Genomic DNA, 13,872 nt, shown 5'->3' with positions numbered 1-13,872 from the left:
TGCTGAGGAAATGAATGGAGTGTCAATCAACTTCCTCGTTACTGTATCCTTCAGAAAGTGACAATCAACTTCAATGTAGTTGGTCCTTTTGTGAAACACCAGGTTGCTGGCAATATAGTTAGTAGCTTGATTATCGTAGAACATCTTCATAGGTCTAGTAAACAGAAATCTAAGGTTGTCAAGGCGTCGCCCAGGCGTCCAGGGGGTTTGTTTTGGAGTGCCTTGGTTGGTGTCGCCTTGTCACCTTGCTGCCTTGGTTGGTGTCTCCTTAAATTTTTCCACCCCTCGGCCACCTTGATTCGCCTATCGCCTTGACAACTATGCGGAAATCCCAACTCTTGAAGCAATGATTTCAACCACATTAACTCGGTTGCAGTATGAGCCATGGATATATACTCAGCCTTAGCACTGGATCTAGCCACAGTCGTTTGCTTCTTGCTTATCCATGTGACAAGATTGCCACCAATAAAAGTACAATAGCCTGTGGTAGACTTCCTATCACCGACAGCACCAGCCCAGTCTATATTAGAGTATCCAGCGCTTGTAAATAAGATTTCACCTTTGTAATCCCAGATACATCATCCCCAAATATGATAATATCATCGATATACACAACCAATACAATCACCCAAAAATCTCGGCGAAGAACAAACACTGAATGATCGGAAAAACACTACAAGAACCCACACTGAGTAGCAATCGAACTGAAATTATCATACAAGGCTTTAGATGATTGTTTTAGGCCATAAATCACCTTGTGTAACTTGCAAACTCTTCGAGCATTCTCCTCCTGAGCAACATACCAGAGGTTGCTCCATATATACCTCATGCAAATCGCCTTATAAGAAGGCATTTTTTTTATTTAACTGATATAATGGCCAACCATAATTCACAGCTAAAGAAATGAGTGCACAAACTGAATTAAGTCGAGCAACAGTGGAGAAGGTCTAAAAGTAATCCACACCATAGGTCTAAGTTGAACCGTTTACAACCAAAATGGGCTTTTAGCTATTCAACAGAGCCATCCGGATTGTACTTAATAGTGTACCCTCAACAACACCAGACAAGATCCTTAGTTGGAGGTAAATCCATTAGAGTCTATGTCTAACAAGAAATCAAGGCATCCATTTCCGCTTCCATTGCCACTTTCCACCTGTTAACAAAACAGAGAATAGGAGAATGCTTGAATGATCGATGTGATCAACCAAGCCATATATTTATATTATGAAGAGTTACATCCTAATGGCAATAATACCCCTAGCATAGCCGACATAGCTAGGCAGTACATAAACATAAAAATAAAGTAGTAAAAAGACCAGAATACCCCCATGGGATTCTGGTGTACATTATTCAACACTCCCCCTCAAGTTGGAGCAAAAATGTCAATCATGCCCAACTTGACTAAACTAGGATGAAATAGCTTTCTAGATAATCCCTTGGTGAAAATATCAGCAAGCTGATCAGCAAACTTCACAAAGGGAACACAAATCAGCCCTTCTTCCAATTTCTCCTTGATGAAATGCCTATCCACTTCAACATGATTGGTGCAATCATACTGTACCGGGTTATGTGCAATACTGATTGCAGCTTTATTGTCATAGTACAACATCATAGGACGACGAAGAGGAACACCAAGATCTTGTAGCAATCCTTTAAGCCAAAGTAACTCACAAATACTTTGTGCCATAGCACGAAATTTTGCTTCGGCACTAGAACTACAAAAGAACAATACTCAGAGATGGACTTGCGATCTGTAGAACCCGCCCAATCAGCATTAGTATATGCCTCTATCTATAGGTGACCATGAGGAGACAGGAGAATGCCTTTTTTTGGAGCTGACTTCAGGCAGTGAAGGATACAAAGAACAACCTCCATATGAGAAGAGTAGGGATCATGCATAAATTGACTCACAGGACTCACAAAAACAATAATATCAGGACGTGTGTGTAAGAGATAAATCAACTTCCCCACTAGTCTTTGGTACCGGCCTTTATCAACAGGTTCACCCTCTTTTTCCTTGAGACAAACAGTAACATCCATAGGAGTATCAGAAGGGTGACATCCTAACAAACCAGTTTCAGCCAATAAATTTAGGACTTCCTTTGGGAGAGAAAGATGTCTTTAGAGGATTTGGCAACCTCAATCCCAAGAAAGTACTGTAGCTTTCCTAGATCTTTAATCTCAAACTCTTGCCCAAGAAAGGTCTTCAACCGGCTGATCTCATCACCATCATTACCAGTAACCACTATGTCATCAACGTAGACTATAAGAACAGTGAGTTTTCCACCAACCCTCTTTATAAAGAGAGTGTGATCAACATTACTCTGCTTCTAGCCTCACATGAATCATGGCTTTGTGGAACCGGCCAAACCATGCTCGAGGTGACTGCTTCAGCCCATAAAGTGCACGCTTCAATTTACACACTTTACCTTGGTTTTTTTCATAAGAAAACCCTGGTGGAATGTCCATATACACCTCCTCATCCAGTTCTCCATTTAGGAAAGCATTCTTCTCATCCAACTGTTGCAATTCCCATCCAAAATTGACTGCACAGGATAGCAAAACTCGAAATTCAGCTTTGCAATAGGGGCAAAGGTCTCCTGGTAATCAATGTCGAATGTCTGAGTGAACCCCTTTGGCACGAGTCATGCCTTGTACCTATCCACAGTGCCATCCACCTTCTGTTTCACTACAAACACCCACTTGCATCCCATAGTTCTCTTTCCAGGTGGAAGAACCACAAGCTCCCATATGTTATTTTTTTTTAGGATTCCATTTCCTCCATTATTGCTGCCTTCCACTTTCCATCTGATAGAGCTTCTTACCAATTGTTATGAATACGAACAGAAGAAAGAGAAGAAACAAAAGCACGAAAGGATGGAGAAAGGAAGTCATAAGAAACAACATGGGATATAGGATGCTTAGTGTAAGCCCTGACACTTTTGCGAAGAGCAATAGGTAAATCAGAAGAAGAAACATTACCAGGTAGAGAGGTAGAACCAAGTTCGGCAATTGAATGGGTACTGGTGCAACAGTGGATTGAAGCTGCTTTTGTTTCCGTGTATAAGTCTGCACATTAGATTCATTAATCCTCCTCTGAAAGTCACTAATGGTTTTTTGGACTGGAGTCTAGACAGGAGTTTGCTCCCTCTGAATCGGAATGTCAACAACATCATCTGTGATGGTCTCCTCCTGTATAGGAACCTCTCCCCCTGAGGCAGAGGGAGGACTAGGAGTAAGAGGAACAAGAACAGACTCATTGTAAACAGACTGGAGGGGAGGTTCTATGGTCAGCACATCTTCACTAACACTCTCCCTTTGAAGAGGTAGGGACAAATAATAAGAAACAGTCTCATGAAAAACAACATCCATACTGACCAATGTACGTCTGACAGGAGGATAATAGCACTTGTACCCCTTCTGGGTGGCAGAGTACCTTAAGAAAATGTAGTGGAGGCTACGGGGTTCAAGTTTACCAGGGGACCTAGTATCCCTGGCATAACAAACACAGCCAAACACCTTAGGGGGAACAATAAAAGAAGAAGAGCCAAGTAAGAGCTCGACAGGGGACTTGGAGTCAAGAACCTGACTGGGCAGCCTGTTAATCAAATGGGCTGCAGTGAGGACAGCATCTCCCCAATAAAAAGAAGGAACATTGCAAGCAAACATAAGTGCTCTAGCCACCTCCAAGAGATGGCGGTTTTTCTCTCAGCCACACCATTCTGGGCTGGAGTATCAACACAACTGGTCTGACCTTCCATATAGTCTATCCCATTGTCACTTCTTAAGACTTGGAGAGTGGCATTGAATTGGTTCTTGACCATCTTGGGAAAATGCTGAAAACAGGAAAAAATTTCATTTTTGGTGTGCAGGTGGTAGACCCAAGTGAATTTGGAATAATAATCTATAAAAGTGACATACCACCGATGACCAGAAAGAGAAGCTTTTCTACTAGGACCCCACACATCATTATGAACCAAATGAAATAAGGAAGTAGATCTTTTATTAGAAACTGGAGAATTTGAACGTGTCTGTTTGTCCAAGACACAAGGCTCACAAAACAAATCTTCCTTATTACAATTTTTTACTAATGCTGGAAATAAATGGAATAGGGTTCCTAATGGGGGATGTCCTAGTCTAGAATGCCATTGGTGTAATTCAGAAGAGAAAGACGCAGGGTGACAGAGCCCAGATGGTAATGCTTGCGTAGCAAGAGGGTCTCCATCAAGCGGATACAGTCCACCATGCACTTTATCCGATCCAATCGTCTTCCCCGAGTCCAGTTCCCGAAAGACATAATGGGTAGGAAAAAATGTCACCTTACAATTCAGATTTTTAGTAATACTACTAATAGAAAGAAGATTAGTAGTGAAATTGGGAATATGCAACACATAAGACAAGGTAAGAGATGGGGAACAGCTAATGGACCCTTTCCCTGAAATGGATGAGAGGGATCCATCAGCTATTTTTACTTTATCCTTGCCAGAAGTAGGGGAATAGGTGTGAAAAAGGCTAGAAGAACCTGTCATGTGATCAGTGGCACCGGAGTCAATAATCCATGGAGTGGAGACAACCGATGCACAATTACCAGCAAAGGAAATACCTGAATGGGCAAAGTGGGAACCTGAGGGATTGAAGTAACCGGCAACAGATGTAGTAGAGGCAGCGGAGGTTTGTAATATACGACAGAGAGCCTGAAATTCTTCCTTGGAAAAACCATTTTCAGCAGTGGGGGGGCTGTAGCTACACTTTCAGTGTAATTAGCCTTGTTTTTAGTCTTAGCACGACCACGTTTGGCCTCAAAATCATCGGGTTTCCCATGCAATTTCCATCACTGAGCCTTAGTGATATGGTTTGTTGCAATGTTCACACTTCACAGTGCTCTTTTCTTGAACGCAGCGAAGCGAGCGAGACTCTCGTAGTAGGAGTAGGGCTGGAGCCAGCAGCAACCTGTAAAGCTGATTTCTCAACCATAGGGGTCAACATCATAGCAGCCCGACGTGTTTCTTCACTGTGAACATAAGAAAATTTCTCCTCCAATGTGGGGAAAGGAACCCTACCAAGAACTTGCACACGAATGGGATCATAATCAGCATTAAGGCCAGCCAAAAAATCATACACTCGAAATTGGTCCATAAAAGTCTGATAGGCAGTGATGTCGGCAGTCGTAGAAGGCTGAAATCGAGCATAGTGATCCAGTTGCTGCCATAAGCTTTTGAGGGCAGCATAATATTTAGTGATAGACAACTCCTTCTGAGTTAGTGTTTTGGAGTGTCTTCCGGATCTCATAAACCTGAGCACCATTACCCAATCGGCCATAGATTGCCTTGACAGTAGTCCATATCTGTGTGGCAATGTCAAGGAGAAGGTACTTACTAGAGAGGTCAGGTTGCATGGAATTTAGAACGAAGGACATGACCATAGCATCATTAGCAGTCCATCGATCCTTAGAGGTACCCTCTTCAGTTGGCTGTTTAGAGGTGCCAATAAGATGGCCAGTAAGTCCTTTGCCAGCCACAGTTAAAGAGAGTGATCTGGCCCACATGAGATAATTGGTTCCATCAAGTTTAATGGCAGCAGCATAGGGGAGGAACTCAGTCCTGGACTGACTATCTCCTCCAGAAGTAGCCACAGTAACTTCAGAGTCCGGCATAATGATGGGAAAGGCTTGGCAGAAAAATCAGAAGTAGAAGCTGAATAGCAGGTCTAATAACACTCCTGGCAGCAGCAACTTGCGTGAAGAAAAGGGCAGTAGCAAACAGCCCTAATCCAAAAATCCATAAGGCTTAGAAAACCCTGAAAGAGGAGATCGATTGGGGCTAGGGGTCGTAAAAAAATCTGAAAGTGGCTGATAATATTGTCGAGTACTCCTTGAAGCAGTGTGAAGAAGATCTCCAAAGATCAGCCAAAGCAAAGAGGAGAAAACCCAAAAATCGATAAGAGTCAGGGTTTTTCAAAACCCTGTAGTGAGATCGATAATAGGTATGGCCTTCAAATAACTTGAAATTCCTGTGATAGTTGCTGTCCAATACTGCGCTGAGGGATCTCTGTTAAGAATAGTGAATAGTTGTATCAGGGGTATATATGTACATAACCCCTCTGTTGTGTATTCTTTTTGTCATTTGTATGAGGCCAAGGGCCTATGTGTAATTACTTATTCTTTTCAATATAAACATGTTAGTCTCTTATTTTGAAACATAACACACCAAACCAAAACCGTGGAGCACTCTCTATCTCTTTCTTCTCTTCTCCTTCTTCCACCCTAAAAGCTAACATGGTATTAGAGCTGATTCTGCTGTTTGCAAGTGTTTGAAGGAAGATTGGAGTGTGAAGAAGGTCCTCTTTCACTTAGTTGCTGCTGCTGTTCCAAGGTCAGGTTAGGTTGTCTTCTCCAAGCTGTTTCTCTTTGGTTTGGAATCCAAATGGAGTGCTTTTTAGTGCTCTAGTTTCGTTTGGGAGTCCTCTTTGATTCCCTTTACTTCTCTTAAGCTGTTTGCAAGCTTCCATTCAATCCACAAAGATTTCGTGGTTGCTATTCTGCCCAGAATTTCCGCCAGCTAGAGTCTGGTTTGGCTCTGTGGTCTTCAATAGGTCTTTGTTTGACCATTGTTTATGGTCTATTTGCATCGTTTTTTGGTAAGGAACAATACTCATCCTTACTCCGCTGCTGTTTGAACAATTTCTGAAGATCTATAAGTGTTTTAAGCTGTTTTTGGCCATTTTTCTGCCCTGTTTGTGCCTACTGTTTTGCGCAATATCTGTTTGCTTGAAGTACTTCTGTTACCCTAGCCTAAGTGATTGATTTCAGCTTCAATATGGGTGAGAAAAATGTTGAAACATCCTTACCCCTTGTGGAAACAGCTCCACCTCACTCCTCTTCCTTCGAGAGCCCCAATATCCAACTTCCTATTGCCAAACTTGAGAGCCAAAACTATTTGGATTGGTCCCACTCCATGAAATTGATTCTTCGGTGTAGGGGGAAGATGGGCTACATCAATGGTAGCATCAAGGCCCCCCTCCCTACTGAGCAAGGGTACTCCAAATGGGACACTGAGAACTCTTTTGTGATGGCCTGGCTTTTTCTCTCAATGAAGCCTGAGATTGGAAGAAGATTTATGGGCAAGGAAACTGCCAAGGACATTTGGGACAGTGTGGCTCGTATTTTTTATCGAGTTGGGGACTCTACAAAGGTGTACCAACTTCTCCAACAGATTGTTAGCCTGCGCCAGGGGGATAGAAGCATCTTTGAGTACTACAGTCTTGTTGTGGGTCTGTTGGAGGAGTATGATCACTATAGAGACCTTCAGTTATGCCCTGATGATGAGGTCAAAGTGCACCGGTTGTTTAAGAAAGAGAGGGTCTTATTTCTCTTTGGAGGCCTTAATTTTGACTTTGAGCCTCTTAGGGTGCAAATCCTTGGCCGCCCAAGTCTTCCCTCACTGGAGGAGGTGTGTGGATATTTACAGAGTGAGGAGACCCATAGGGATGCTATGGGGACTGCTCCCACTGTTGTTGAGCACTCTGCTCTTGTTTCTTCCACCCCTTAGGACTCCACTAAGGGAGCTGATAAGGGGGCTGCTAAGGGAGCTGTGAAGGGCCGATTCTTATGTGACCATTGTGGCAAGACTGGGCATACGAAGGACTTTTGATGGGATCTCTATGGGAAGCCCCCTGCTGGTTCATCTGGAGAACCGAGAGGGCAGCGGAAGAAGGGGCCTAAGGCTCATGTTGGAGTCGTTGAATCTGATGAATCCTCTCTTTCCAAAGAAGACATTGCTGCATTTTGCCGGATTGTGGCTCATCTGGATGGTTCCTTTGCTACTCCTGCTTCCACTGCACTGCAGGCCTCCTCCTCCGGTACCACACCTTGGGTCATTGACTTAGGTGCCACGGATCATATGACTGGTAGGTCTCAGCTGTATAATTCCTATTTTGTTTGTTCTGGGAAAGATAAGGTAAAAATTGCTGATGGTTCCTTCTCTTCTATTTCTGGTAAGGGAGATATATAGGTCGCCCCACTTTTACGTTTGAAGTCTGTTTTTCATGTTCCCAACTTTGCCACTAACCTTCTTTCAGTTGGCCAATTGACTAAATCTTTGAACTGCTTTGTCACCTTCTTTCCTACCCATTGTCTTTTTCAGGATTTGGTGACGAGGAGTGTGATTGGCAGTGGTCGTGAAGCTAATGGCTTGTATGTTTTGGAGACTGGTGCTTCCCTTGTTGTGCAAGCTCAGTCTTATGTTTGTGGGCAAGAAGGTGGACGTACTCAGGAGGATATTTTGCTCTGGCATCGTCGTTTGGGGCACCCTTCTTTTCCTGTTATGAGGAAACTGTTGCCACATTTATTTACTTCTTTTCCTGTCACTCATGTTTTTCATTGTGAACCTTGTCTATTTGCCAAAAGTTGTAAAACAGTTTATGCATCTAATGGTAATAGATTTACTTCACCTTTTCATCTTATCCATACTGATGTTTGGGGGCCTTCCCCTATTACTTCTTTGCATGGCTTCTGCTACTTTGTTTCTTTCATTGATGATTTTTCTCGGGTTACTTGGGTTTACCTTTTGAAACATAAGAGTGATGTCTATGTTGCATTTAAACAGTTTTATGAGTTAGTGTCTACCCAATTTCACACTCGGATCCAAATTGTCCGCTCTGACAAAGGTGGGGAGTATATGTTTAGTGGTTTGGAAACCTTTTTTTTCTGACCATGGCATTATTCATTAGGTGGCCTGTGTTGATACCCCCCAACAAAATGGGGTGGCTAAAAGGAAAAATCGCCGTCTCCTTGAAGTGGCTAGATCCCTTTGGTTTACCATGCATGTTCCAAAAACTTTTTGGTTTGATGCCCTACTCACTGCTGTCTTTCTTATTAATCACATGCCCTCTAGTGTCTTGAACTTCAGAGTTCCTCTTGATGTCCTCCCCTTAAGGTCTTCTTCTTTTTCTCTCCCTCCAAGGGTGTTTGGGTGTATTTGCTATGTACATATTAGCAAATCTGCCCGTACTAAATTGGATCCTAAGGCTCTCAAGTGCATCTTTCTTGGGTATTCCCCCACCTCCAAGGGGTATAAATGCTATTATCCTCCTACTCGTCGGTGGCTTCTCTCCAAAGATGTTCATTTCATTGAAACCATTCCGTATTTTCGGTCACCTCTTCAGGGGGAGTGTTCCTCTCTTGGTGGTGGTGTTGAGGGTGAAGAGGTTCCCGAGCTTGTGTCATTTCCTTTCTCCTCTCTTGTCCCTATTTCCCCTTTTCAGATTGACAAGGAAAGAAAAATTATGTGGATACTATTGTTGTTGATGAGGAACCTTCTATGGATACTGTTGTTGAGGGGGAGCTTCCTAGTGCACAGGAGAACAGAGAACAGGGGGAGCTACTGGTGTATATGAAGGATAGGAGAAATCCTTCTTCATGGCTTCCTATAAAGAAGACCTGCCAAAATCCTTCTTCGTCTCCTCATCCTGAGCCTCCATCCATCGAGACAGGTATACCTTCCTCTACATTCTCAGACTTAGATCTTCCTATTGCCCACCGCAAGGGAACTCGGGCATGCACTAACCCCATTGCCAAGTTTGTTTCCTATGATTCTATCTCCCTTACAGGTATAGCCTTCACTGTGGCTATCTTATCCATCTCTATTCCCAAGAATGTAGCAGAGGCTATGGCAGATCCCAAATGGAGAGAAGCAATGAACACAGAAATGTTGGCACTTGAGAAGAATCGTACTTGGGATCTGGTTGAACTCCTTAAAGGGAGAATCCCTGTTGGATGCAAATGGGTATTTACAGTCAAGTTCAAGTCTGATGGTACTATGGAGAGGTATAAGGCAAGACTTGTTGCCAAGGGTTATACACAGGTGTATGGCATTGACTATCAGGAAACCTTTGCTCCGGTGGCCAAGCATAACTCCATTCGTGTACTTCTCTCAATGGCTGCAAATCTTGATTGGCCATTGTACCAACTTGATGTGAAGAATGCATTCTTACATGGTGACCTAGAAGAAGAAGTATATATGCACTCTCCTCCTGGGTTCAAGCATCTTAGTGACAATGGGAAAGTGTATCGACTTAGGAAGGCTCTCTATGGACTCAAACAGTCTCCTAAGGCTTGGTTTGAGAGGTTCAGACAAGCTATCCTGCAAAATGGATATACTCAAAGTCAAGCTGATCACACATTGTTTATACAAAGGAAGGACAACACCATTACGGCTCTCATTGTTTATGTTGATGACATTGTGGTCACAGGGAACAGTGAAGCTGAGATCTCAAAGCATAAGCTTTATTTGGCTCGGCAGTTTGAGATCAAAGATCTCGGTCTATTGAAGTATTTTTTGGGGATTGAGGTTTCACAATCCAAGCAAGGGATCAATGTTTGCCAAAGGAAGTTTGTTCTTGATCTACTTACAAAGACAGGCTACTTAGGATGCAAACCAATCTCCTCCCCTATTGAGCAGAACCACAAACTAGGGGAAGATTGTGGTGAACCTCTTGTGGATGCTGAAAAGTATCAGAGGTTAGTAGGTAAGCTAATCTACCTCTCTCTCACCCGGCCTGACATCACCTATGCTGTTGGAGTGGTGAGCCAGTTTATGCATGCACCCAAGATGGGACATCTTGATGCAGTTTACAGGATCCTCAAGTAATTGAAGTCATGTCCTGGAAAAGGTCCTCTCTTCTCTAGGAATGGTCACTTGAGAATTGAAGTATATACAAATGTTGATTGGGCCGGGTCTATTTCTGATAGAAGATCCACCTCTGGATACTGTACCTTTGTCGGGGGAAATTTAGTCACCTGGAGAAGTAAGAAGCAACCTGTGGTAGCTAGGTCAAGTGCTGAAGCAGAGTTTAGAGCCATGGCTCATGGTGTATGTGAAATCTTGTGGTTAAAGAAACTTGTCCAAGAATTAGGATTTGAGACAACTGAACCTATGAGCCTATATTGCGATAACAAGGCAGCCATTAGTATTGCTCACAACCCAGTTCAACATGACAGGACAAAGCATGTTGAGGTTGACAGATACTTTATCAAGGAGAAGATAGACCCTAAGGCTATTTGTACTCCTTTTGTGAAGACAAATGAACAAGTGGCAGATATCTTCATCAAAGGACTTGGCTCTAATCACTTTAGTTTTATGTTAGACAAGCTGGGTATGTATGACATATACCACCCAGCTTGAGGGGGAGTGTTAAGAATAGTGAATAGTTGTATCAGGGGTATATATGTACATAACCCCTCTGTTGTGTATTCTTTTTTTCATCTGTATGAGGCTAAGGGCCTATGTGTAATTACTTATTCTTTTCAATATAAACATGTTAGTCTCTTGTTTTGAGACATAATTCACCAAACCAAAACCGTGGAGCACTCTCTATCTCTTTCTTCTCTTCTCCTTCTTCTACCCTAAAAGCTAACAATCTCCAATAGGGAAAATCAGCTTCCAATGCAAAAAAGAGCTCGATCTTCAAGAAGGGGAGAACTCCAAAAAATCGCAGAGAGACAGGGCAGCAGCTGTCGAGCTTGATATGTGATTAAACCATCGGTTGAAGTGGTTGGATTGAGGGCAGTGGCTAGATCGTATGATCACCTCATTAGTGCTGCCCTAGTGAATGAAGAGAACCGAGAAAAAAGAAGGGAGAAAGAGAAGCTCGAGTGGAAGAGGGTGGAAGAGGAAAAAACGATGGAGGGAATGGGGTGAAAACCTGGATCAGAGAAGTTGGCTCTGGTGCCATGTTAACAAAACAGAAAATAGGAGAATGATCGATGTGATCAACCAAGCCATATATTTATAATATGAAGAGTTACATCCTAATGACAATAATACCCCTAGCATAGCCAACATAACTAGGCAGTACATAAACATACAAAATAAAGCAGTAAAAAGACCAGAATACCCCCATGGTATTCTGGTGGACATTATTCAACACCACCTAGGATGAGACAATGCCTCACGATGGATTTTAGGAATAGAGTACATAGAGATGAGGACAAGGTAAAGCTATGCAAGGAAGGTGGAAGATGAGATAGAGAAAGAAAGTTTTCAATAGGATAAGCAGTCATGGATTTTGAGTGTAGGAGTGGGTACCTTTGCAATGAGCATGTCATCAGGTGACAAGGAGGAAACAAGAACTCCAACTGGAGGATCAGACCGTCTAGTTCTGGTGAGGAGGTAGTTGGAACATCATCCAAAGATACTATAATAGGAATAAGAGGAGAATTACCTAACATCTGTGTCAAGAGAATGACTAGTGGCTAGAAAGTATAGAGCATTCTCAAAAACTGTAATATCTGCATTGACAAACTGCTGTTGAGTAATAGGATCAGAATATTATACCCTTTCTGAGTTCTAGAATAACAAAAAAAAAACACACTTGATTGCCCAGGGATATAACTTGTCAACATGTGGTTGCAGATTGTGAACAAAGCAAGTGCATCCACAAACCCCATCCAAAAATCCAAGACAGCAAAGAAAGCAACGGAGAATTTGAAACCGCAATAGAGAGAGGATTGGTTACTTTCAGCAACCTAGTTTTGTTGAGGGGTATAAAAACAACTTGTTTGATGAAATCATGGCATGAGCAGAACAAAAAGCAGATGTCTCACGTTGAGTGTATTCGAATGCATTATCAAACCGAAAAACTTTAATAGAAACAGTAAACTTTGTTTTTATTGAAAATCTTTAGAACATAAAGATATTCTGAATGATCATTCAACATGTACAACCATGTCAGACGTAAATGATAGTCCACAAAAGTGACAAAATAAAAAAAAAAACAGGACCTATGTTTGAGACGACATGGACCCTAAATATCTGAATGCACTAAAAAAATAAAGGACTTCTAGACACACTGCGAGAAGGAATATAGGACTGATGATGCTTCTTTAGCTCACACACTCGAGACAAGGCATAGACTTGCAACTTGGAACCATATGTTGGAGTCTTGACAAGGGTAGATTCCCAACCGAAAATGCCGCAGAATAGGAGAAACACTGCCGGAAGTAGTAGTAGCCATGGAAAATGAACTTGGTCGAAATCAACCAAAACCACTGAGATATCTTGGTTTCGCAAGAAACCGCGACGAGATAGAGTGGAAGTTTAAAAAGTTAAAGGTTTCTGTCAAAACTGGTCGAAACCAGTTGGACCAAACCAAACCATGACTTAAAAGTAACAAGTTTCAATCTAAAACCATTTCTCGCAAGTTTCGATTGAAACATAGGAGAACTCGGTGGTTTTGACACAGGGAGTGGGAGTTTGGCTAAAAAGTGGGGATTTCTTCGCATATTTCCTTCGTTTGGTGCTTCTACAACCTACATCAACTCTCTTAATCCGGTATATGAACCTCTCTTCTCAAAGGTAATAGTGTTATTGTCCCAAAAATCAAATATTTTGTACAACACTATTGAATACATGGTAGAATTTGTTGAATTTAATTTTTGTTAGCATCCTTGGCCCAATCTACGACTACGAAATTGGATTTGCTTTTTTGGTAGGCCAATTTAATCCAGCGTGTGAACCTCTCTTCTCAAAGGTAATAGTGTAATAGTGTTATTTTTTTATGTTAGCGTCCTTCGAATTGAGCAAGTTTTGACTGTTGAGCACCTGTTTTTATTTTTTTATTTTTTTGGATAACATGTATTATTCATTGTTCTTGTACTTTAACTTTATGTGAACTAAGTATTTATAATACCACATTTAGAGTATCCTTCAACGTACACTAGTAAACTTAGGTCAATAACCACAAGTACCATTTTGAGTGTTTTTTTTTTGTGACAATAGTTCATGCATTATGTTTAGAATGTCAAAAATAGGCTGTATACAACTTAAAAAGCCATTTTTGGGCCTCAAAACCTCAGTCGCGAGTTGGCTGGGAAAA

General features: G+C 42.0%; 1 protein-coding gene across 2 annotated transcripts in view; it reads left to right on the top strand.

The window, feature by feature from the left end:
• The window catches only part of LOC122658090 (AP-4 complex subunit epsilon-like), a 126,448-nt gene that overhangs the window by 67,514 nt on the left and 45,062 nt on the right, over positions 1–13,872 (top strand). The gene's annotated exons all lie outside the window — the stretch shown is intronic.

Source organism: Telopea speciosissima, chromosome 4 (assembly GCF_018873765.1).
Source record: "Telopea speciosissima isolate NSW1024214 ecotype Mountain lineage chromosome 4, Tspe_v1, whole genome shotgun sequence".
Lineage (NCBI taxonomy): Eukaryota > Viridiplantae > Streptophyta > Magnoliopsida > Proteales > Proteaceae > Telopea > Telopea speciosissima.
Note: the sequence above shows the minus strand (reverse complement) of the source record. Positions and strands in the feature narration are given on the sequence as shown.